This window comes from Papaver somniferum, chromosome 3 (assembly GCF_003573695.1).
Source record: "Papaver somniferum cultivar HN1 chromosome 3, ASM357369v1, whole genome shotgun sequence".
Classification (NCBI taxonomy): Eukaryota; Viridiplantae; Streptophyta; class Magnoliopsida; order Ranunculales; family Papaveraceae; genus Papaver; species Papaver somniferum.
Window position 1 is genome coordinate 175,990,437 of NC_039360.1, and position 24,473 is coordinate 176,014,909.

The 24,473-nt window shown below is 42.0% G+C and overlaps 1 pseudogene; it reads left to right on the forward strand.

Annotated features, from left to right (window-relative positions):
• The first annotated feature begins 615 nt into the window (after window positions 1-615).
• On the forward strand, window positions 616-23,175 carry LOC113360365 (annotated as a pseudogene).
• Window positions 23,176-24,473: the final 1,298 nt, after the last annotated feature.

Here is a 24,473-nt window from a genome sequence, read left to right on the forward strand (position 1 = left end):
TAAAAGTGATTTTCTAGGAGTTGTTGGGGTAGTTGTTGATTCACAGTCTTTTCTTCGAAAGACACCATTTCCATCTTTGGAAACCTGTCCCAGATCTTGTCAGCCAAAAAATGTCACTTCCACTAAAAATCATATCAACTCGCAGAAACCTCCCCAAGTTGTGGTTTCCACGAAGATATGGAACATAGTAAGTTTGGATCTATTACATGTTACACTAGATAAGCAATGAAGCATCAAATGTTATACGGTTCCTCCATGTAGAAATTTATCGTCTTTATAATCACTTTTGCTTCAGCTTCTCTTGATAAATAGAACCATGGACAGGCATCTAAAATTACCAACAAAGTCAGGTCGAAACTAAAGACTAATGAGAACACCGTGGAACATGAAGTCCGTCTCAGAGATGGCCCTCATTTTGACCAAGGTTTTTCAGAAAATGTTTTTTCTAATCATACGGAGTCAGCAACATCGAGTGAAGCTAGCTCGCTTGGAGGCGACATACTCCTTCCGGAAAAGTTCCAAGAGAATTTTCTAAGGGAGTCTGGTAACGAGGGTGTAGGCAAGATTGAAATTCACAAGAGGAATACCGATGGTGTAACCCAAGCTTTTCAATAATACGATGGTATTCCTTTAGATTTTAGAGATCATACGGAGTCAGCAACATCTATTTCTGTTTAAGTTTTCTTTTCTAAAATCGGTGTTCAACTTTACAAATCTTTTATCCACTGTTCTTGCAAACGATTTGATAATCGCTTTTCTTTCTGGAATTGGTATTCAATTTTATACAAGCTTTCAATTTACTGTCCATGAAAAGGGGTTTTCACCTTTTTTATACATTTTATCCAAAAATAGCTTTTAGCTGAAGTTTTCTTAGTTGCAGAGCTTTATTCTTGTGTATTGAATGGTTCTTGAGGTGCTAAAATATACAGACTCATGAGATTTGTTCCCTAATGATAAAAGAGCTTTGTATTCAGTTTTGAACATACCTTTGGCCTGTTTGCAAAAACGGTTCGATGGACCATCGTGTTAAGATTTGATCTGTACCTAACCGGTGGATTTATTTCTACTAAGTTTGGATTCGCTTATAGTAGCGGTGTTGGTTTCTAACCCACCACTCTTTGATTTCATTGTTCTATCCGGAGTTATTTGTTTTCACGATGTGATCGGCAAATTTACTCTTTGATTCTCAACCTTATAATAACTTACGTTTCAGTTCTTAGTGTCTTGTTTTCAAATACACCTCATTTTACAGGGATTAAGCGCATACTAGTCTAATCTAGTGCTAGAGCAGAGTCTTGGATTAAGAAGAAGAGGGCGGTATGGTCATGGAAAGGAAGTGAACTTGATGTGGAAAGGACTAGTCATGGCCTCTTTGACTGGATGAATTGTAAACAAGAGGATGAATTTGATCATCAAAGATTTTTTCGGGATCATCTAAGCCAGAATTTAAGGTTATGGAGAGTAACCGATCTGGAGATGAAGCCTCTGGTTCGAGGTTCTTTACTAGTAACGCTAGCAGCACAAGTAGTGGACGATGTACTGGTAGTACTAGTACCAGCAGTTGTCCTCCTCATAAATTTGATATAGGAGTAGACCCAGTGCATTATGATATCCTGTGGGAAGACTTGAAGCTTGGCGAGTAAATAGGGACAGGTAAACATTTTATTAATTTCAAAGCTTCCTTTGATTATGTTTAAGGAATACATATTGGTGTCTTATTTGAAAATTCCGAAGTTCATTCTGATCTATAATTCTTATCATTGCTCTCAGGTTCATGTGGAATTGTGTATCATGGTTTTTGGTGTGGCTCGGTATTATTTCTGTTGCTTGTGAAAATTTATCTGGCAAAGGTGTTATCATGCCTAAATTGGTGCATCACATTTCTAAATGCATATGCATTCTACATCTTAGTATGCACATATATTCTGGGTGTAGCATGCCATTTGGCATGGGCAACACCTTAAAAGTCTCATCGTTTGACTAAATAGTTACTAGCATTAGCGTCAAACTTCCTTGTCAAAAAAAATATCAATTGTCTAATTATACATTTGGGGGTATTCTAATTGCGGCAAATGATGCTAATAATTTGGGTTACATGTCATTGGTTCACCGATAATGTTGTTTAGTTAGTAATTTGGTTACCTGGCATTAGTTTACCGATAATGTTGTTTGGTTAGCAGAAAATAAAAGAGGTAAAGACAAGGAACATATAATTCAATCTTTTATGTTTGCGATTTTAACAAGCATCTTTCACTATCTTGCAGGATGTTGCCGTAAAGGTGTTTTCCAAGTTTGACCACTCGGATGATCTCCTACATTCCTTCAGACGAGGTAATTTTTCAAGGTGGCTAAGTTTTGTTCTGTACAATACACCTAAACGCATCAAAGCACTTGCTCTTAAGAATTAAAAAATGACTAGACATCAGTCACCAGTGCATTTCTAAGATTTGTGCAAAGAAAACTAATCATTGCATTACATAGATAAACCCATTGGCCATTGGTCTAAAGTGTATTTATCATGAAGGTACTACTTATGAAGAGGCTACGACATTCAAATGTACTACTCTTTATGGGAGCAGTAACTTCCCATCAGCATCTGTGCATTGTTACAGAGTTCCTCCCTCGGTTGATTCCCCACCTTTTCTCCTGCAACCTTTAAAATTCGATGAGTAATCTGATTCCTGATCTTTTTTCTTCTTGTTCTTCTTGTTACCCTACTTTCTATGTAAACCCACCACTACAATTTTTCTCTCTTATCAGCAAAATTATTATACTGTATATAAATTTATCAAGTAAAGCATAGGATAATGTCAATCCTTCTGCAATGAAAACACGAAGATGTTTGTATTGATTTCTTTTTATTTTATTTTTGGCGTTAATATTTGTTTATTTTATCTGAACAATTTATTATATTAACGGAGTTTAGAACCTTTGTAGTACAGTGGGAGTTTGTTTCAGTTGCTTAAAAATACTGCATTGGACGAGACGACGTGTTCTCATGGCTTTGGATATTGTAAGTACTCTTGAATTGGGCGTTTGTAGAGGAGTGCATAACATTAGGAAATTAGATTATGTCCGTTCCAACAACTGTAGAAAATCTCTCTCGCATTTGTCAGTACAAACCATGTAAGAGACTGGGATAAGTGTGGCGAAGGCAGCTGGAAGCAAGGGTGTGCAATTGCACACCCAGCCCAGCTCACTTTCAAGCCTAAAATTTTAGAGAAATTGGAGTTGCAAGCCCATTTAAGCATACTTGCTACCCCTAAAAATATTTTGCTCCCCCATAAACAGATTTCTAGCTCCGCCCACTGCTTTTCTGATACCTCTTCATGTAGTGTCGTTAATCGCCCCTATAGTTACTATTCAAGTCAACTATGAATTGTTCAGTACGCTTGCAAACTTGATCTTCTACATACACTGATTATATGCATCAATTTATGTTTATCCTTTCTGTAGGCACGAGGTATGAATTATCTTCATCTGTGCAACCCACCGATTGTCCACCGTGATTTGAAGTCATCGAATCTGTTGGTTGATAAGAATTGGACTGTGAAGGTATGTCACATATGTGTTCATAATATCAGTATTAGTTAGTTCCTTTCTTACTATGCACATATTTTAGTTAGTTAAATCATAAACGGAAGCACCATATATTTATCTTCTTTTAATTTTTATCAGGTTGGTCATTTTGGCCTATCACGTTGTGTGTACATATTTCATCATCAAACACGTGTATGTGAGAAGACACGTGGAGAGCATGCGGACCAAGTCATCAAAACATGATGACACACGCCCACAGCCAAGAAACCCATCCCGTCGACGTCGGATCTTCGCCCAAACAAATCCAAGGGCAGAAGTTAAAGGATGTACCAAAAGCACGGTGTACTGCGGAGCACCAAATAACTCCCAAAGAGTTGCTTTATCTCATCCCCAAAAGAAGCCAAGATCAACGGTGAAGAGAAGGTTGACTGACATGGATGTGACAGGGGCAGAAGACACTTGTCTGACACGAGCATGCGTCTCAACTACCCGCATTAAACACTCTGAGCAGTGTACGTGTCGATCAACCCGTGGAACGAACGAGGATGACTCTGCGTGATCAAGCAATGAACGAAGACCCCTGCGTGATGGACACAAAGCACAAGAAGATAAGGTTCCAACGGCTCTAACCCTATAAATACCCCCTCTCCACCAAGAGAGAGGGGATGGAAAAAGAGAGAGATGTTCAGAGGGAAGTCGAGAGAGAAGAATTGTTAGTGTAAGTTTACCTTTTAAAATTCGCAGACCTATGTAAACTCCAAAGTCATTCGAATACCTCTGTAATCATCAAATGCATAGTGAAAACGACAACCCCGTGGATGTAGGCCTTAGTGCTGAACCACGTAAATCCCAGTCTTATTTACATTTCAGCACTTTACATCCATTTCATACTCCACGAGTATTACTTTTACACTTCGTTTTCTTTATCTTCCTCTATGTGAACGCCTCTGGTGATGATATTAGACGAGGCAATGATAAACCCGAAGGTTTTGAGCCAAGGAATCAATACAATCGTCTCATCAGTGCGAGCATGTGTATAGAATGCGAACATTGTTTGTGAACATATAGATGCCTTCGTGATTTACGTGTTCACAATCTGGCGCTAGAAACAGGGACTTCGTCCCGGTAAAAGATTTATCTTATCCTGTGATTTCAACTTAAACTAGCATATGATTGCCCTGCTTCATTAGCTTTAGCAGTATTTATCTTTTGTTAACTTTATTATCTTCAAAAACACACCCATTATCTTCATTAGCTCTAGCAGTATCTATCGATGCAGTTTAAACTGGTTAAAAGATTTATTGCTTAGATCCACGGATTTACATTTTTTAGATCTTGTACGGACCTGTTTCTTCGGTGGGTTTTCGTACATTTTCAATGGATCTACGTGCATCTTCCAAGGGATCTTCATGCGTTTTCATATATTTTCAATGAGTCCGCACTTTTAATAGACCTTAACCCATGTATTTTAACTCATATGTTTTAATCAAGTGAGCCTCCCTAAAGTTTTCTCTGTGGCCCTCGGGCAGTTTCTCCCCATCTTGGAATATGGTATTTTGCAAACTAACCAGATCCGCACGGACATTTCTGTTTCTCGCTGTTTGAAATTCCCTTGTGCAGAAAGAAAGCAACAAAAGGACCCAAGATGGAAAAGACGCAGGAGGCAGGAAAATCCAAAGCCTCGTCAAAGGAAGCACCAAGGACGACCCCGGTCATCACCCACAGCAAGCAGAAAGGAGACAAAGCCAAAATGACTAGTCAGAGGCAGGATACTGCGGAAATCACTTCGCCTATGAACGCTAACTCCGTTGCAGCCGCGGCTCTCAGAGTAGCGGAGACAAAAGTACAGTACGGCTGCGGCAGCCCCGAAGGCTGCAGAAACCATCAAAACTTTTGCTACGGGTCAATTCCATCAACCAAAAGAAAGGGTGTCTGAGTCCAGAACACATCAGCCCGCGCATCCGCCAACCTTCGGAATGCCATCAACAAACGATCAGAATCAAACTGTGCCGGCGGTTCTAACACCGCAGATGGGCACTCAGCCTGATTTGGAAATGCCAACAATCGAAGCTGATCCTCTACCACCTTTAGTGCAAACCATAGAAGAAGGCGGCACCATGGCTGTAGTAGCACGAGTTGGGACTCTTAATCAGGGGTCAAACCAATCACATCGACTGATGGCTGAGCTTGAAGAATTGAAGAAGAGCCAGCAGGTCTACGCAGATGCCGTAGCTTTGCTGGCCAGAGAAAATCAAGATTTAAAAGACCGGATTGCCCTAAGCACGAAGACCAGCCAACAACTTGATGAAGCAAATTCAAAGGCACCAGAACCTAATCGAGACCGAAGAGTCATCGTAGCAGACGCGGCTAGGGGAAATAGCGCATCCGACCTGGATTATAATGACGAAGAGTCATACTATCACGGGCAGGAGAGCGTAGGGCACCACCGCGCGATGGAAGAGCTGCGTGATGAAATGATGGCTGAGATCAGGAAGTTAAAAACTAGACAAGGCGGGGGAAGGTTAGAAGAGGTCATGAGAGAAGCTAACTCCACGCCCCTAACTCATCGCCTGGCCAACACCCATATTCCGCTGAAATGCCCTGTCCCGACCTTCGAATGCTATGACGGATCCAGTGATCCCGCTGCACATATTCGGTATTATAACCGTGTCTTAGCCAGATGGAGTCAGAACGACGCCGTACTCTGTAGATACTTCCCATCAAGCCTGAAAGGATCGGCTTTGTCTTGGTTTGATAATTTGCCGCCTGACTCCATCCACTCCTACGATCAACTCGCAGAAAAGTTCTTAAGAACTTACATGTATAACAAGGCTGTTAACACCGGAATGGATAAGCTCTTTTCGCTGGCAATTGGCTACAAGGAAAACACGAGGGAATACACTAACAAATGGCACAAGATCTGCCAAGCCATAGGGAGTGTGGACCCAGTAGTAAGTATCAACTGCTACAAGTGGGGATTAGACCGAATGAGTCTACTGTTTGTTGAGATTCATGGAAGCGTGCCTAAGACAGAAGGAGATCTTCGAATAATTATTGAAAAGTACGCTCGTCTTGAAGAAATCCAGCGTGAGAACCCGAGGGCATACCCGCAGAGGTCTCACCGTACCAATTCCGCAGAACAAACCAATGGGGCCAAAAGAAATATCTCAGTGGAACGGCCTCACGAAGATAGGAAGGAACGAAGAGATGAACGACGAAAAGACGATCGAAAATTCGAAGATCAAGTTTACACGAAGCTCAATGCTAGCTATGCTCGGATCTTGCGAGAGATCAAAGGAAGGGAAAATTTGGAGTGGCCGTGGTCTAAGGGAAAACATCCCCAAGAACCGAGAAGTCTAAAGATTACTGTGAATATCACTGCTTCAATGGACACCAGACCGAGAAATGCAAAAACCTCAAAATAATGATCCAAAAACTGATTGATGCTGGCGAACTCCAACATTACATACGAAAGGAGGCGCCGAGGATAGATCCAAACGGACCAAGCCAGTCCAACTTCCAGAGGGAAACCGCACAATCAACACCATCTCGTGTTCCGAAGCCGCGGGCCCTCCTTACAACGCAGATAGGAAAAGGCTACGGAAGCAGTTCGAGGACCACTGCGAATTATATAAGATTGATGGTGTAGAGGTGGACGAGCACGAAGAGTGGATGGACACCTATTATCTTCGATGCTGAAGATATCGAAGAAGATATGGAAGATCATAACGATCCCTTGGTCCTAACACTACCAGTGGCTGGATGTAACCTCAAAAAGATCCTCATAGACGGGGGAAGCTCAGTAAACGTTCTATTCTACGACGCATTCAAACGAATGAAGCTCCATGATGAACAGCTAATGACCTCTTATTACACCATCTACGGATTCAATGGAGCACCCACGAAGCCATTGGGAGACATCGTGTTGCAGGTTAACGCCGGACCCATGAAAGTAGAAACACGATTCAGCGTGGTTGACGCCCCATCCCCCTATAACGCCATTATTGGACGAAAGTGGTTACATAAACTCAAAGGAGTGGCGGCAACTTACTACCAATATCTCAGATTCCCTACACCTGAGGGAGTGATGGAAATCAAGGGAGATCGGGTCTCTGCAAAAGAGTGCCAAACCACTCAGGATCGTATCAACAACGAACAAGAAGAGCAGCGAAAAACCCGAAGAATTAAAAATAAAGAAGCCGCGAAAGAAAAGGCCATAGACCGTTCCTCAAGGAAACCACAGGGAGGGGTTTGACAAAAAATGATAATGTCCTAAATACAGAAACAGGTACTTCAGCAGCCAACGAAGGACATAAATATACCAAATAGCAATCAAAGAACGTCCCAGTCCTCGGGGATCCGAAGCCGGTTTTCACACCAGTAGAGCCCGTAAAAGAAATCAACATATGAACGGAAGAAAACCCGAAGATTATCAAAGTAGGGACCATAATGGACGAAAGAAGAGAATATTCCTTAACCAAATTACTTAAAGAATGCGCGGATGTATTCGCCTGGAAGCTAGGAGATATGCCGGGGATTGACCCGAAAATAATCCAACACGAGCTGCGCATCAAACCAGGCACGCCACCTTTCAGGTAGAAAATAAGAAAAGTTGCACCAGAGTATCATAAGGCAGTCGAAAAAGAACTTCGGAAACTACTAGAAGCAGGGTTCATCAAGGAAGTCAAGTACCCTACATGGATCTCCAACATGGTCGTTGTTCCTAAGAAAAATGGAGGGGTTAGGATATGCATCGATTTTACTAACCTCAACAAGGCATGTCCAAAGGACAGCTATCCCCTGACAAGCATATATCAGCTGGTTGAAGCAGTAGAAGGATACGAAGAGCTGTCATTCATGGATGGATATTCTGGCTACAACCAAGTAGCTCTGGCAGAAGAAGATCAACTACACACAACATTCTACACCCCACATGGCCTTTATTGCTACACTAGAATTCCCTTTGGACTTCGAAACGCAGGGGCAACGTACCAAAGAATGGTCGATGCTATCTTCAGGCCATGGGTTGGTAGTACCTTAGAAGTCTACGTTGATGATATGCTCGTCAAAAGTAAGCTGCGCAAAGATCACCACCAGGATCTGAGAGATATCTTCGAAGCAATGAGGAAACATCACATGAAAGTAAATCCAGAAAAATGCACTTTCGGTGTCACCTCAGGGAAATTCCTCGGATATCTGGTAACAAAAAGGGGCATTGAGGTAGACCCAAAGAAGATTCAGGCCATAGTAGAAATGCCATCCCCGAAGAATTTAAAAGAAGTGCAGAAGCTCAATGGGTCCACAGCAGCCTTGGGCAGATTTATTGCCCGATCCTCGGACAAATGCAAACATTTTTTCAATATTCTCAAAAAAGGGAGTAAGTTTGAATGGACCGCAGAATGCGAAGAAGCCTTCCAAAAAATCAAAGAACACCTGGCTTCAATTCCAATCCTGCAGAAGCCTGATCCTGATGAGGTTTTGGCATTGTACATAGCAGCGACAGAAGACGCAGTTAGCGCAGTATTGGTCAAAACCAATACGAAGATAGAACAACCTATCTATTATGTCAGTGAGACCCTCAATTCTGCGGAAAGGAACTACACGAAGATCGAACAACTTATCCTAGCATTGGTGTGGGCTACTCAAAAGCTGAGAACCTATTTCCTAACTCACTTCATCCGCGTCCCATGCAAAGCACCACTGGAAGCAGTCCTCAAAAGCGCGGGAAAAGCAGGCAGAATAGCCAAGTGGAACACCCACCTGGACCAATTCAACATCATTCATGAAATTCAACATTCCAAAAAATCCCAAGTTTTGGAGGATTTCTTAGCAGACCTCCCCCTGGACAACGACGAAGAGATTAAGGGAATTCCAGAAGCCGATGAAGAAAGCAAGGATCCAATTGATGTCCGCGAACCCGCGAGTCAAAGACAATGGGAAGTTTTCGTCGATGGTTCCAAAAATAAGGAAGGGGCAAGAATAGGCATTGTCATCACCACCCCAACTGGAAAAAGGATCGTACATGCACTCAGGTTAGAATTCAAAGAGCACACCAACAACATTGTCGAATACGAGGCAGTCGTACATGCCCTCCGCTTAATAATAGAGATGGGGGTAACCGATGTAAGACTGACAAGTGATTCGCAGCTTGTCATACGGCAAATAGGGCTCGAGTACAATGTGTACGACGACACCCTCTCAGCTTACATGGCCTTGGTCCAAACATTGGCATCACAAATTCCGAACATCAAGTTCCGGCACTTATGCAGAATGATGGATTTTCAAATGATGTTGTAGTTGTGGTAAAAACTGGGTTCTTTTCAGACTTGTGAAGAAAACAATTTTTATAGATTTAAATTAAACAGGCAACTAAATAAAATAATTCAAAGTTTTGGATAAAAATACCAAGACTAGGATTCCACCATTGACCAAATAAATAGTAAACTCTAAATAATATTCATGCAATTTTATCTTTAAACATAATTCTAATATTTGCCTCCAATATATTCTTGAAGTAATAATTGCAATCAAAGAGTATAAAACATCAAAAGTATTTAAAACCCAGCATGCTTCATCAAATTAATTCACAACTATTCAATAAGAACTAATATTTCAATTCAATCCCATGCAAATAATCAAATAATAATATTGCAAATAAATAGTAAAATTAGAATTATACCAATTAATGTGGAACAATGGCTTCCTCCGTCGCCTTGGCTAATGGGTTTAGCTCCTCATCCCAAAAACATAATCATAAGATGTATCCATGGCTTAATAATGTGTTTTTATTGATGAAAATGGTGTAAAAAGAAGTTTGCAACGCTGTATAAATGTTACAGCGTCACTGTTACAAAGTTGAAAAGGCTGAAAATAAACGATACAAGCCTCTGCTGTTGTAAAACAACGACAGTTGGGTGTTGAAATTAAGACTGCTGAAGAACGACGGACTCTGCGAGTCTGTTCTTCGTGTTCTTCAGGTTCTTCAATGGCAGCAGCAGCAGCAACACCAATTCTCTGTAACTTGTTTGTTTCGGCTCTCCTGGACTCCAAACTTTTTCCTCAACTTTTCTAAACTTTTCTATGACTTGAACCAACTCTTATATAGTCTTTTAATCCCCAAAAATCTCTACTGAATCCGACTTTTTCTTTTCTTTTTCTTCTCTGCGCTGTTGAGAGAATATCTCTCTCTGATCTCCCTGTACGCGTTTATGAGCTATTCTATTGCCCCAAAACTCTCCCAAGACTTGAACAGGACCAAGTAGAGTTTTCTTTAGCGTAAAACTCTCCCAGAATCTCCTCAAAAAACCTTTGAAACGTAAACAGAACCATATGTGTCCTATTTGGACTCTGATTTCTTCTCCCGGCTATTCCAGCCCAATGTGATCGATCAAAACACATGTACCAGCTCTGTTTAGTCCATTCACATCCAGCCCAACTGATTTTGGGGGTTGAATCTCTTTAGAAACCGTCCATTAATCGAATCCAACTCTGCCAGTAAACATGCATGAAGTTTCCCGCCAAAACATTAATTTGAAAACGTGAAGAAATGTGATCTCCCCCTATCCAGTTCTGGTGTCCCTTTAGCAGCTGCCTGGAAATGGGTCACCCCTTAGTAATTAGGTTACCCCTTATCCAAAATCGAGGGTCCGTATAGTGATTTCTCTGGGACATTTTCCGCACTTTTTTCGGGGTTCCTCCGGGTATTCCCGGGGTACTTCCGGTACAATTCTGGGGCGCTTCCGGCACGTTATCAACGGAGGTCCAAATGCCGCATTTCTAGCCAATTTCGCCACAAAGCCTTATTCTTCCAAAAACACCTACAAATAAATAAAATAACCAAATAAGTACGATATCGAGCACTAACAATATATACAAATGAGCTATATTAGACACATAAATGCGTCTATCAAATACCCCCAAACTTATTATTTGCTAGTCCTCGAGCAAATCTAATCTAAAATAAAATGACTACACTTAGCACGTGCAGTAAGCCGTTAAACCACTAGGTGGCCCTAGTGGCGGAGTGTTGTCTCCGGGGGGTTTACCAGAGGTGTACCCACAAAACCTTAATACTCCAGAGCTTAGCTATCTACGCAGAACCTTGAAAGGCACTAAAGAATCTCCTTGGTTGGCATACTTATTGACTACAGGAAGAAGTACCCTGATGCGAAATTCCAATTGCTGTACACGAGTTTGCACTCAAGCATACTAAAATTCATATAAAGTGACAGAGCTCTACTCAGATAGTTGCACTATGGACATCATATTCGGAGTCAAAACTAATCACATGGATAGATCAAGAAGATGGATATAGAAAAACATATATGGTTTTGATGTTTACTAAGTGAACGTCGTTTCCCATATCTGTCTGAAGGCCTCCGCCAAAATGAACCTATCCTAATGGATTGAGATACTAGTCTGACTAATATCAACACACTGGCATATACAAGGGTACCAGTGGTCGATAACCTAACTCTAGGTCAACACAACTGGCATATACAAGGGTACCAGTGGTCGACTTTATTGAATTTATTCCTTTTGGTCAAATGGTCTGGTCTCAATTTTTTTTTTTTCATCTTTTTTTTTTTTTTTTTTCATTTCTTTTTCTTTTTCAATTTTTTTTTCATGGTATCTCAATCACTCTAATTCACCCTAGCATTGGTAACAACTTGAATCGTGGGCCCCACCTATCACTTAGAGAAACATGGTTTAAAAACAAAATAAAATAAAAATAGAAGTGAAAAGGACTCAACGAGATATGGTGAAACTATCATGTTATTTCTAACACCTGAGCTCTGTGCTTTTATGAATAGACTCTTCTAGATGTTTCCATCTAATCATATTGGTTCCTCAACTCCTACAACCAAAATTCTTCCATCCACTTAGATTGGTTAGTGCCATCCTGAATACGCATAAATTTCTAGGCTCTGGAGTTTATTTATTGCAACTAAAAGCTAACAAAAAGTTTCTTCCCCACCCCCAAACTTAAATCTAACATTGTCCTCAATGTTTCTCATGGAAGAACAGTACCAAAAATATAAGTAACATGAGGAAATAGTAAAGAGAGAGTTCGGAAAGATAGTACCTGAGTGAAGTGAAACCAAAAACTGAATACAAAAATTATACAACATACAAATCGCCTCGATGGTCAATCAAGGGTAAACAGGGTCCTCCAGAGGGACCTTCTCAACATCACCTGTAGGAAAAGGCTCTAAAAAGGGCTTCAATCGCTGACCGTTAACCTTTGAAGAACTACTACCATCCAGTGTCTCGATCTCAACAGCTCCATGAGGAAAAACAGTACAGACCACAAAAGGACCGGTCCACCGAGAGCGCAGTTTCCCGGGGAACAAATGCAAATGAGTGTCATACAGAAGAACTTTTTGACCTGGAGAAAATGACTTCCGTAATATGTTTCTATCATATACAAGTTTCATTTTGTTCTTATACTCCTTCGCACTATCGTAAGCATCTATACGAATCTCGTCCAACTCATTGAGCTGGAGTTTCCTATGGGCTCCTGCCTTGTCAAGTGAAAATTTAGCTGCTTAACAGCCCAATAAGCTCTGTGTTTTAACTCAACAGGTAAGTGACATGCCTTGCCATAAACAAGCCAATAAGGCGACATTCCAATGGGGGTCTTAAACGCAGTACGGTAATCACATAAGGCATCAGTAAGCCTAGACGACCAGTCTTTCCGATTAGGATTAACTGTTTTCTCTAATATACGTTTTATCTCCCTATTGGGTTACCCCTTAGTAATTAGGTTACCCCTTATCCAAACGAGGGTCCGTATAGTGATTTCTCTGGGACATTTTCCGCACTTTTTTCGGGGTTCCTCCGGGTATTCCTGGGGTACTTCCGGTACAATTCTGGGGCGCTTCCGGCACGTTATCAACGGAGGTCCAAATGCCGCATTTTTAGCCAATTTCGCCACAAAGCCTTATTCTTCCAAAAACACCTACAAATAAATAAAATAACCAAATAAGTACGATATCAAGCACTAACAATATATACAAATGAGCTATATTAGACACATAAATGCGTCTATCACAGAAGGGATCTCAGGCACGCGGATTCCCTATCATATATATCATCCATGCTGAAGGACAAAAGCATCGAAGCTATTAAAATAACAAGGGTATACGAGCCTTCAATTGCATCACAATTCTCCTTTGCTACCAATCAAGATACAGTGGAAGAAAATATCGAAGATCAGGTAGGAGAAGACATCCATAACGATTTTGACGAAGAAGATATCCTGTCAAGAGCAAATCAAGACGAAGATTTCAGCAACGAAGATGATTGGAGAATGGTAATCCATGCGTTTCTCGAAGATGGAACCTTACCCGCGGATCATAAATAAGCCAGGAAAATACTCTCCAAAGTAGGAAGATATGATCTTCGGGATGGGGTCCTGCAACGTAGTAACGGTCCGATGAAGGATCATAAATAAGCCAGGAAAATACTCTCCAAAGTAGGAAGATATGATCTTCGGGATGGGGTCCTGTACAAGAAATCCTTCATCGGACCGTTACTACGTTGCTTGTCCAGAAAAGAGGGGCATCGAATTCTAAACGACATCCATTATGGTGACGCAGGGAATCATAGCGGTATGAGATCACTAGCCGACAAAGCAAAAATGCAAGGATATTACTGGCCCACAATGATACATGATGCCGCAAGAATGTCCCGACGATGTGAAGAATGTCAGCGTTTCGCCAAAAAGATACACGCGCCAGCAACAACGTTAAATTCTGTATATAGACCGTGGCCATTTGCAAAATGGGGCATAGATATCGTCGGGCCTTTCATCGAAGGAACGATTTTTGATAGTAGCCACGGACTACTTCAGTAAATGGGTGGAAGCTAAAGCCTTAGCCAGGATCAGAGACGTGGATGTGTTTACTTTCATATTCCAAAACATCATTTGCAGGTTCGGCATACCAGCGGAAATCGTGTCCGATAATGGTAAGCAATTACAGGGGAAAAATATAGACATGCTCTTCGATACTTTTAAAATAAGGAAGAACAAATCCACCCCCATATACCCTCAAAGAAACGGACAAGCGGAAGCCACTAACAAGACCCTCGCCCTTATCCTCAAAAAGCAATTAAACGAACATAAGGGGCGATGGTGTGAACAACTGCACAATGTGTTACGGGCATACAGGACAACACGAAGATCTGCCACTGGGGAATCCCCGTTTCTCCTCACTTATGGAGCTGAAGCAGTCACCCCAACAGAGATCCTCATGCCAACCACAAAGACCGAAGCATGGTAGAAAAATCTCACAACAGACATGATGTTAGAGAGATTGGACGACCTGGAAGGAAGGAGGGAAGCAGCATTGCAGAAGATGGAAAATTATCAACGAAGACTAGCGAGGGAGTACAACAAAAAGGTAAAGCTTCGAAATTTTGTAGAGGGGCAGTATGTGCTAAGAACAATCCCACAATATCAACGAGAGAAGAAATGGGTAAAGTTAGCACCTACATGGGAAGGACCTTTTATAATACACGACATTGCGGGAAACGGTTCCTACTATCTTCGCAATCTTAAAGGCGAGGTCCTCCGGCATCCTTGGAATGCTAAGTGGCTCAAACCGTACTACCCATAGGAGCAACGCAGCTTTGCATCTGCGTGAAGAATACCAGAAGAAGAAGGCAGCGTAACCGCTTTACATGTTTCTATCTCTGGACGAGGAGTAGCAGGCCTCAACCTATCAATCAAACAATCTTTCTGAAACCTTCAAGTAAACAAAACTTATTAACAATATTGGGGAAAGTAGTTAATCTATAATCTCTCAGGGCTCCCCCATCAGTGTCTATGAGTGTAAGACCAGGGGGAAGGCACCCATCAGAAATAGATACCCAACCAATCTTAAGGCAACGGGTCGACGGAATGGGTGTATGTAAATATTTTAACCCCATATCCTAGAACGTTGCCTCAGCCCCCACCGTCTGGGAATCCTCTGGCCCAGGGTTCGCCAGCGGGGTGACAGGTCTCAAGACGATCACGAAGGTACCTCCCTTCGGTATCGCACCCAAACACTTAAAACATTCTTCTTTTGTTTTTAATGTCTTTCCTCACAATGCTTAAAATAAAAAACAAACTGATACTGCAGGTATACCAAAAGAATGATCCATTTCATAAGGGTTGGTTACAAAGAGCGGCAAGGCCAATTCAAAGAAAAAAACACATCAAAAACATTCTCTTTACAAAATACTAGAAAAATCTAAATGAAGGATAATGCCGTGGTTTCTACTTGGAAGATGCCGCCCCATCAGCAGGGTTGTTCCGAAGAGTTGAAGGGACGCTCCCACCAGAAGAGGGTCCCGAGGAGCCAGGCAAGGAGGCAGGTACAGGACGACGCGGATAGCTCTTGACGAGGCCATGATCGGTCTTAAGGCCAAGCTCAATCTTCTCCAGCATCTTGTTTGTCTCCTCCGCCAATTGACACCGAGCCTTATGCATAATAACTGTCGTTCGCTGGTGGGCTTGAGATAACAACGAGGACGGACGATTCACTTCTTTAGAAGCAGCACCAACGACCTCCTCGCGTGATGCCACCAGACTCTTAAAATAATTAGTCTGTCCTTCCTGCTGCACTAAGGAAGATTGAGCCTTTTCAAAATTTTCATTTGCAGAGCGGAGTTGTCCCTCGAGCTCTGAAAAAGACAACACAAGGGATTTAGCACAGAAAAGACATAATCACACTCGATGAAATGAGGTTATACCTTCGACACAAGCCGAAGCCTCTTCATACTCATTAACAACCACGTCTCGCGCTTAGTCAAGATAGTCATATTCCTCGGATAGTTTCTTATAATCTAGTTGAAGGTTGGTGAGAGCAAATTGACTTGCATCTAATTCTACCTGCTTCATCGAATCCATGTGACGAAGATGGTTGACTTTGTTGTTTATCTCTGTTACCCCTCTGTTAAGTCTGTACATGCATACTTCGAGATTTCTCTCAGACTCAGCCTGGCGGGCTATTTCAGCGCGAGACGCAGCAAGGGCTTTGCTGAGAGCCCCAACCTCGGCTCTGGCATCGTCCCTTTCTCTGGTAAGACACATCATACTCTCCCTAATTCCCGGAAACGGAAGGGAGCGAGCCTTTCGTAATTCCTCTTCCAGAAGATGTATTCTAGCCTCTAATAACGAAGTACGCTCACGGGCCTCCCGCAGATTCTCACGTGTCCACAGCAGCGTACCATTGAACAAAATACAGTCATGGTTATACAGATTCTGTATATCAACCATCTGAACATGCCTTACGCACAATCCCTCAGCCTGAGCGTCCCACTTTTTGGCTTCGCTCTTAATTTTTTCGACCAACTCTTTGATACGAGATTTTTGTCGTGCCCTTTCATTCCAAAGCCATATCAGCTCGGGGACTCCACCCACTGAAGATAGGGTGGGGAGACTCAGACAGAACAACAAAGTAGTAGAAAGGAATTACGAGGGATAAAAGATGGAGAAGAACTAAACCTGTGAAAGCTGAAACTTTGCCGCGAGTTTGCTCTAACTCAGCGCGAACGGTGGCAAGCTATGAACGAAGACCAGCCTCCGCTTCACCCAGCCTTTCTTTCTCTTTAAGTATATTCTTCAGTTCTTCCATCTCCACCTCAGCCACAGATAATGCCTTTTCCCTGTGACGAAGCTTAGCCTCCAGCTTCAAAGATTTCGCTTTAAAGAATTGATATAGCACATGGTTACAATGCTCACTCCTCATCATCTACACATCAAACGGCAAGCATTATTACACCGAAGGATTCGAGTGTCACGAAGAGATATGTACGAGGACTTACCTCCAAGACACGCTGCTGGGGAAAACCATATTGGTACCCATCGGCTATGGCCATCATTTCAGCAACAGAAGATGGAGGGTCCGCTACGAGGGTAGCCTCTGGAACACTCAAGCTTTTCCCCCACATCTCGGCAACACGCGCCTCGGAAGATAGTTCCATCATCCGACGAGTATAAGCATCAAAATCTTTCTCGCCAGCAACCACCGGGGCAGGATGGGGAACAAACAACAGACTCTTTTTCTTGAGCCAATCCATTATGACATCCTCACCCTCAAACATCGGCGAGTGAGGGAAATCCTCGGAAGGTGAGTCAACCACAGACTTCCCCTTTGATGTCATTTCCCCATCAGCACAAGCCTCGGCATCACCACGCGCAATGTGATCATCTGCGCCCTCATTCTGAACAACAGCATTTTCCTTACCAAAAACCCCGAGCACATCCCAATCATCATTGGGGGAAAGCAAAGAAAAGTCTTCGGGAAAACCGAGAGCATCATCAAAGAGTTCCCTTGAGGAATATATCCTGTCAAAGGAGAACTCTTGAGAAATGGTGGGGAGAGTTTCCGCAGCCTCACCCCCTCCTGTAAATTCCGGACCACCAGGGTTATCACCAGCAGGAGCAGAAATTTCCGCGGTAACACTTCCCTCGGCCACCGCGGTATTATTTCCTCCATCAACTCCATCACAACCCGCACCAACCTCTTCCTCGACATCAGGAGGGGAAGTATCAGTGCGTTCTTCCCCATCAGACATTTCCTCATCCTCGGCAAACTCTTCGTTCACTGGACTGGTAACTTCTTCATGAACCTCAGCCTCACTAGTCACAATGGTAGAAGACTGCTTGGGCCCAATCTTTTTCTTTTTCGACACCTGCAAACCAATACACGTTCCACAAAAAGAGTTATTTCCTCATACACAAAGTTTGATTTTCAAAAAAGGAGGGGCGCGGCCAGAATCTGCAATAACATACCTTGGTAGTAGCGGCACTCTTCGGTGGAAGTATAGCACCAGAAACCTCTTCCTCGTCTCCATCAACAACGTCGAGAGCATAAGGAAAGTTCATGCCCTCGAAATTTAAACACCAAGGACAGAAATCTCCATAACGAGCAGGAGGAGATTCACGAGGCCTGCTACTCTCAGAAGGACGCCAACCGCGCGGACCGGGAATCCAACCATACTCCCAAGGACCAACAATTTCAATAACAGTGGCATGACACTCATAATCATGGTCACGCTTGATCCTTTCACGAGCAGGAAAAAGTTTCCGCTGAGCCGACCCCTCGGTGCCTGAAACGTATTTCAGTTTGGCATCGCTCACCTCACTTAAGAGACGAATTTCACCCCGAGGAGTTGCGAGGTTACGAAGACTAACACTCCACGGTTTACGGTTCTTACTATTGACATAATCCCCAAAGGAGTTGTTGAAGTTTTCAGGAGTATACCACTCCCTCTCAGCGGGATTTGGAACGTAACATGTCATCGTCGTCTCCCCCTTACTCCGCAGATAACACTCCCTCAGTGCACGGAGATAGTTCCCCGATAATTACGACACGGAACGACTATGAGTATTGGTGGAAGAGCCTTCGTGACCAGCCAGCACATCATAATAAAAGGAATCACCAGACTTATACAATGGCAGCATAAGACCCGCCTCGAAGGCTCCAACCGTAGTCAACAGATGAAACTCATCAAACTGATACTTCAAGATGAGCTCGTAAGTAATATCATCCTCAGGGGCATAAAAACGAACCTCGAAGGCTTGGAGCTCATGCTTTTCCTTGAAAACTTCAAGTTCAATGTGCTTAAACGTGACTTTCTTCTTGCTAACTGAAACGCTGCGTATCACCGGGATAACCTCCTCTTCTTCCGCGGGATCGGACGAACCAACAAAAGCTTCGGAAGCTTTTCTTTTGAAAGGAGGATTTTTAGATGATTCAGCTCTCGGCACAGCACCTTTGGAGTTCTTCCCTTTGAAAGAAAGTACTGGAGGCGGCAGCAGAGGGTTCTGCACGGGCACTATAGAACGAAAAAGGGGGAATATTGAAGGTGTCACCGCGAGGAGGTGTCTGCGTACACCTGGAGTCATCACGAGGACGAGAAGGAGCACGACTGGCAGCGTATCGAGACCCGGAAGGGCCCTTCGATGGATCCCCCTTCCTAGGAGGTGAATCCTTCGTCCCAGAAGAAGATGAAACTCTATTACCGCGGGTATCCATCTGCGACAATTTAGAGAGATCTCCCCCATGTGGAGATGTATCAGACTCTCTACGCGGAGGGGATCTCGGCAGACTGGAAGGCGGAGTTTGATAAGGAGCCGCGGACGGTCAGACATGGCTGCGAGGAGGTACAAAAAACAAGTTAGAAGCAAACACGAGGGCATCACCAAAGATCAAAAAAACCACAAAATTAACAGTTCATCTCAGCATAGCCCAGAAACCCTAAAAAAAAAAAATCAATACAATTGAAACACTGGCCTCCTCGACTTGAGAAGAAGAACAGGGGAAAACTAGCATACATGCATCGAAAGATGTTCTTCATCACAAACAAGGTACAATAGCAGCAGGAAATTTACAATCAACACAATTAACACAAAATTTAAAACAACAGAAACGAAGAAAAGAAACCTTACCACCACAAACAAAATCCCAAAAGAAGACAAATGAGAGAACAAACCAGAAACAAAGAAGAAACGAGCGTGATTAATGCTTGGGCAGAGAGAATTTGATGGTTGAAGAACAAAGGATGAAGTCTGACAGGGAGAATGAAATTAATTTTCAAGGAGAATGAAATTAATTTTTTCTCCTCTCCTTTATATACTCGAAAGAAAGAGAAGGAAGTTAATGGAGGAATGAGAAACGTGCCCATTAAATGAGCAGTTAATGCACGAGTGAGAAACGTACCCAAGTATCTAGGAGAAATTATTAGGAGAGAGGAGGAATATGTAACGTCTGTTTTCTTCAATGCTCCCACTAAACACTCAAGCCCGAAGAAAAGGGGCAAATTGTGTGTACATATTTCATCATCAAACACGTGTATGTGAGAAGACACGTGGAGAGCATGCGTACCAAGTCATCAAAACATGATGACACACGCCCATCCCGTCGACGTCGGATCTTCGCCCAAACAAATCCAAGGGCAGAAGTTAAAGGATGTACCAAAAGCACGGTGTACTGCGGAGCACCAAATAACTCCCGAAGAGTTGCTTTATCTCATCCCCAAAAGAAGCCAAGATCAACGGTGAAGAGAAGGTTGACTGACATGGACGTGACAGGGGCAGAAGACACTTGTCTGACACGAGCATGCGTCTCAACTACCCGCATTAAACACTCTGAGCAGTGTACGTGTCGATCAACCCGTGGAACGAACGAGGATGACTCTGCGTGATCAAGCAATGAACGAAGACCCCTGCGTGATGGACACAAAGCACAAGAAGATAAGGTTCCAACGGCTCTCAGAAACGGGTCCCACACTCTAACCCTATAAATACCCCCTCTCCACCAAGAGAGAGGGGATGGAAAAAGAGAGAGAGGTTCAGAGGGAAGTCGAGAGAGAAGAATTGTTAGTGTAAGTTTACTTTTTAAAATTCGCAGACCTATGTAAACTCCAAAGTCATTCGATTACCTCTGTAATCATCAAATGCATAGTGAAAACGACAACCCCGTGGATGTAGGCCTTAGTGCTGAACCACGTAAATCCCAGTCTTATTTACATTTCAGCACTTTACATCCATTTCATACTCCACGAGTATTACTTTTACACTTCGTTATCTTTATCTTCCTCTATGTGAACGCCTCTGGTGATGATATTAGACGAGGCAATGATAAACCCGAAGGTTTTGAGCCAAGGAATCAATACAATCGTCTCATCAGTGCGAGCATGTGTATAGAATGCGAACATTGTTTGTGAACATATAGATGCCTTCGTGATTTACGTGTTCACACACGTATAAAACGTGCAACATTTCTTACAACAAAGTCAGGAAATGGAACGGTATATGCTAATTTCCTTAAGAGTGCTACTTTCTTTCATCTCTGATCTTTATTACTTAGTACTTACTCCAAATATTTTACTTTTTTCATATCTGAGCTTTAAGAGTGCCACTTTCTTCATCTATGATCTTTAGTAGTTATTGGGTCCCTTATGTGAGCAGAAATATTAATCTCATTCTTTACCTGCAGCCGCAGTGGATGGCTCCTGAGGTTATGCGTGATGAGCCCTCGGATGAAAAGTAGGTCATAAATTGATGTTCGTTAAATGCAAGATCTAATTCTTCTGACTTCGATTATCCAATTTCTCAAGCTGAAAATCCTATATACGACATGAATTCCAGATCTGATGTTTATAGCTTTGGAGTAATATTATGGGAACTTGCCACGCAAAAGATTCCTTGGGATACCCTCAACTCATTCCAGGTATTTGTTCCTATGTCACGAAATTAATGTAAAGATTCACAAAATATTTTCGCTTTGATTATTACAAAATTAACAAAGAAAATGTGTACTTCATTTGTTGTACCTGCAAATTTTTTTTTTTTGATCGGTAAATAGAAATTTTATTAATGGAATAGTAGGTACATACAAACCCCAAATGGAAAATCCTTCTTACATTAGCTATGTAAGAAACCCCACAGTTACAGTTAAGTAGAACACCCACATTAGAAAATCCCGTACCCCCAAAGGGATGAAGGCCCTAAAAATATTAAGAAATCTCAGACCCAAGAGTCCAAGAAAAACCACAAATAGAAACCCTTGTAACACAATTTCTGAAACCCTAAACTGTAACAAATTCTTCTACCGCCGCTGAAAACCTAGCACAAAATCTACCTCAGATCTTTCATGACCAAGCCACCATATAGAAATCGCCGCCACTTCTTCCATATTGTAAACATGTATCTCTCAGATATGAAATTAGTGATTTCTTCTGATGTTGATCGAAAAAGATGAAGAACAATAGGCGGATTGACAAGAAATGTAACAATTAGGGGGAGAAAATCAGACTGCCAGGACCAAAAACACTGCAGCTTTGAGACATTTCCACCATCACATGCACCACCATCTTCAAACCTCACTGCAATCAACCCCCATTGAAACCGCTCAAGAAGAGTTAGGAAAGTTTTACACAATGATTTAACTGATAATGAAATAGAAAAAGATGGCAAATAAAGAAGAAGAAAATCACAACACCACAGAGATTTGGATGGAAAAAAACCCAAAAATAGAAACCCAAATGAACCTAGATCTAAAGCTGGAACTTTAAAATCCAAGATTAGAACCCCAATAACACCAAAGAGCAAGGCAGATCGAAGATTAAAATGAAATCCGAGCTCGAATCTGGTCCATAAGGACCAAATTCGAGCTCAGAGGAGAGCCGCCTCAGGTTGAGAAAGAAAGGAAGGGGAAAAGAAGAGAGGGGAGAAGAGACTTAAACGCATGTAAAAGGGGAGCCGCCTAAGGGGAGCCTCCTAAGGTTATACCTGCAATCTTGTTCCACTTTTCTACTCTAACATAAAACTAAGTGCCCAAGTCTACATATAAACACAGAACATATAAAAGTTTCAGTGATTTTGCAGGTGATTGGAACTGTAGGATACATGGACCAGCGCCTTGATATTCCAGAAGTTACAGATCCACATTGGGTGTCCCTAATTGAAAGCTGCTGGAACAGGTACTTACCTTGCAGCCTATCTGTTTTCAATCAATTTATATTTATCTGATATCTTATAACAGTTTCTTGAAAAATAGTGAGCCGAAATGCCGACCAACGTTCAAAGTTCAGTGGCGGAGTTGTGTGAGGACTAGGGAGTACAGTTGTCCTCCCTAGAATTTGAGAAGTCAAGCTAATAAGCTTAGAAAGCAAGGATATTTACAAAGTTGTCCCCCCAGTTCTTTCAATATTTCATTAAATAGTTTAGAAAATTTAGATATTTATACAGTTGTCCTCCTAAATTTGGTAAAATTATAGGAGTAGCTTAGAAATGATAGATTTTTATACATGTCCTCTGAAAAAAAAAAAAACCAAAAAAAATTGGGGGCCGCCAATTTGCATGTAGGGTAAAAATTGACGTTTAGTCCCTATATATATTTGTCCCCCTAGATAAAACTCTTGGCTCCACCACTGGTTCAAAGAGCTGATTGAAAAGTTGAAAGTTATACAAAAGCATTGTCGTTTGAAGGCCCGAAGAAAATAACCACTGAGCTCAATATTTTAGAGAAAACAATCGATCATCTACAACATAGAGTTGACCAGCCCGGCAGATAGCAAGGGAAAGAAACCAATAATAGTACATCTCACCAAATCTTCATGATGGGATTTATTCAAACTCACCTTCTCTGCCATAACTCTTCATGTTGCTCTTAAACTAACACACCAATGCAAAAAATAAGAAGATTGCATTTGGCAGATGTTGTCATCGTTATAAAAACCAATCACTTTATGCACCGAATATTTTTTTTCTTCTGAAAAGGTTGCATGAATTAAACTTACGGAAATTTTAGAAGTAGTGCTTTTTATGCACCGAATATGTATACATACTAGTGTAATTTGTGTAATTAAGTAGTGCATTTTACATGCGTTAGTTTTGTTATAGTATACAAGACTTTGCAAGCAATACCCAAAATTCATAAAGTGTCTTCTTAGAGCTTTTCCAATGGGATGTATGTGAGGATAAATGTCTAAGTCCACGTAGGATGCGATTTTCTCTAAAATCTTTCTCCAACCCTGATATCTTAAAGTATCGAACAACTTTTTCGCTATGCCCTCTTTCCTCTTAACGATTCTTTTTCTTCATCTAGTTCTTTCTTCTTCGTCTATACTTTCTCTGTTCTTATGAGTGTTGAGTAATCTCCCCATCTGGATTTCGATCCCAAGCCAGATGGGGATCTAGGAAAGGGGTAAATAACATCAAATATCGCCATGGTTCTGGTCGATCTTATTGTTAAACTAGGGAATCCGGGTTCTGAGTTCTATATAGTCATTCAATTCATCTTCTGCATCTATTGCGCCGGTTTAATGTGTTGCATACATAGGCTTGTTCTTTTTTGTCCTCTAATTCATCAATTCATCTTCTACATACTTCCGATTATTTTAGCATCTGTTAGGGTTCTAACCTAACTAAGAGC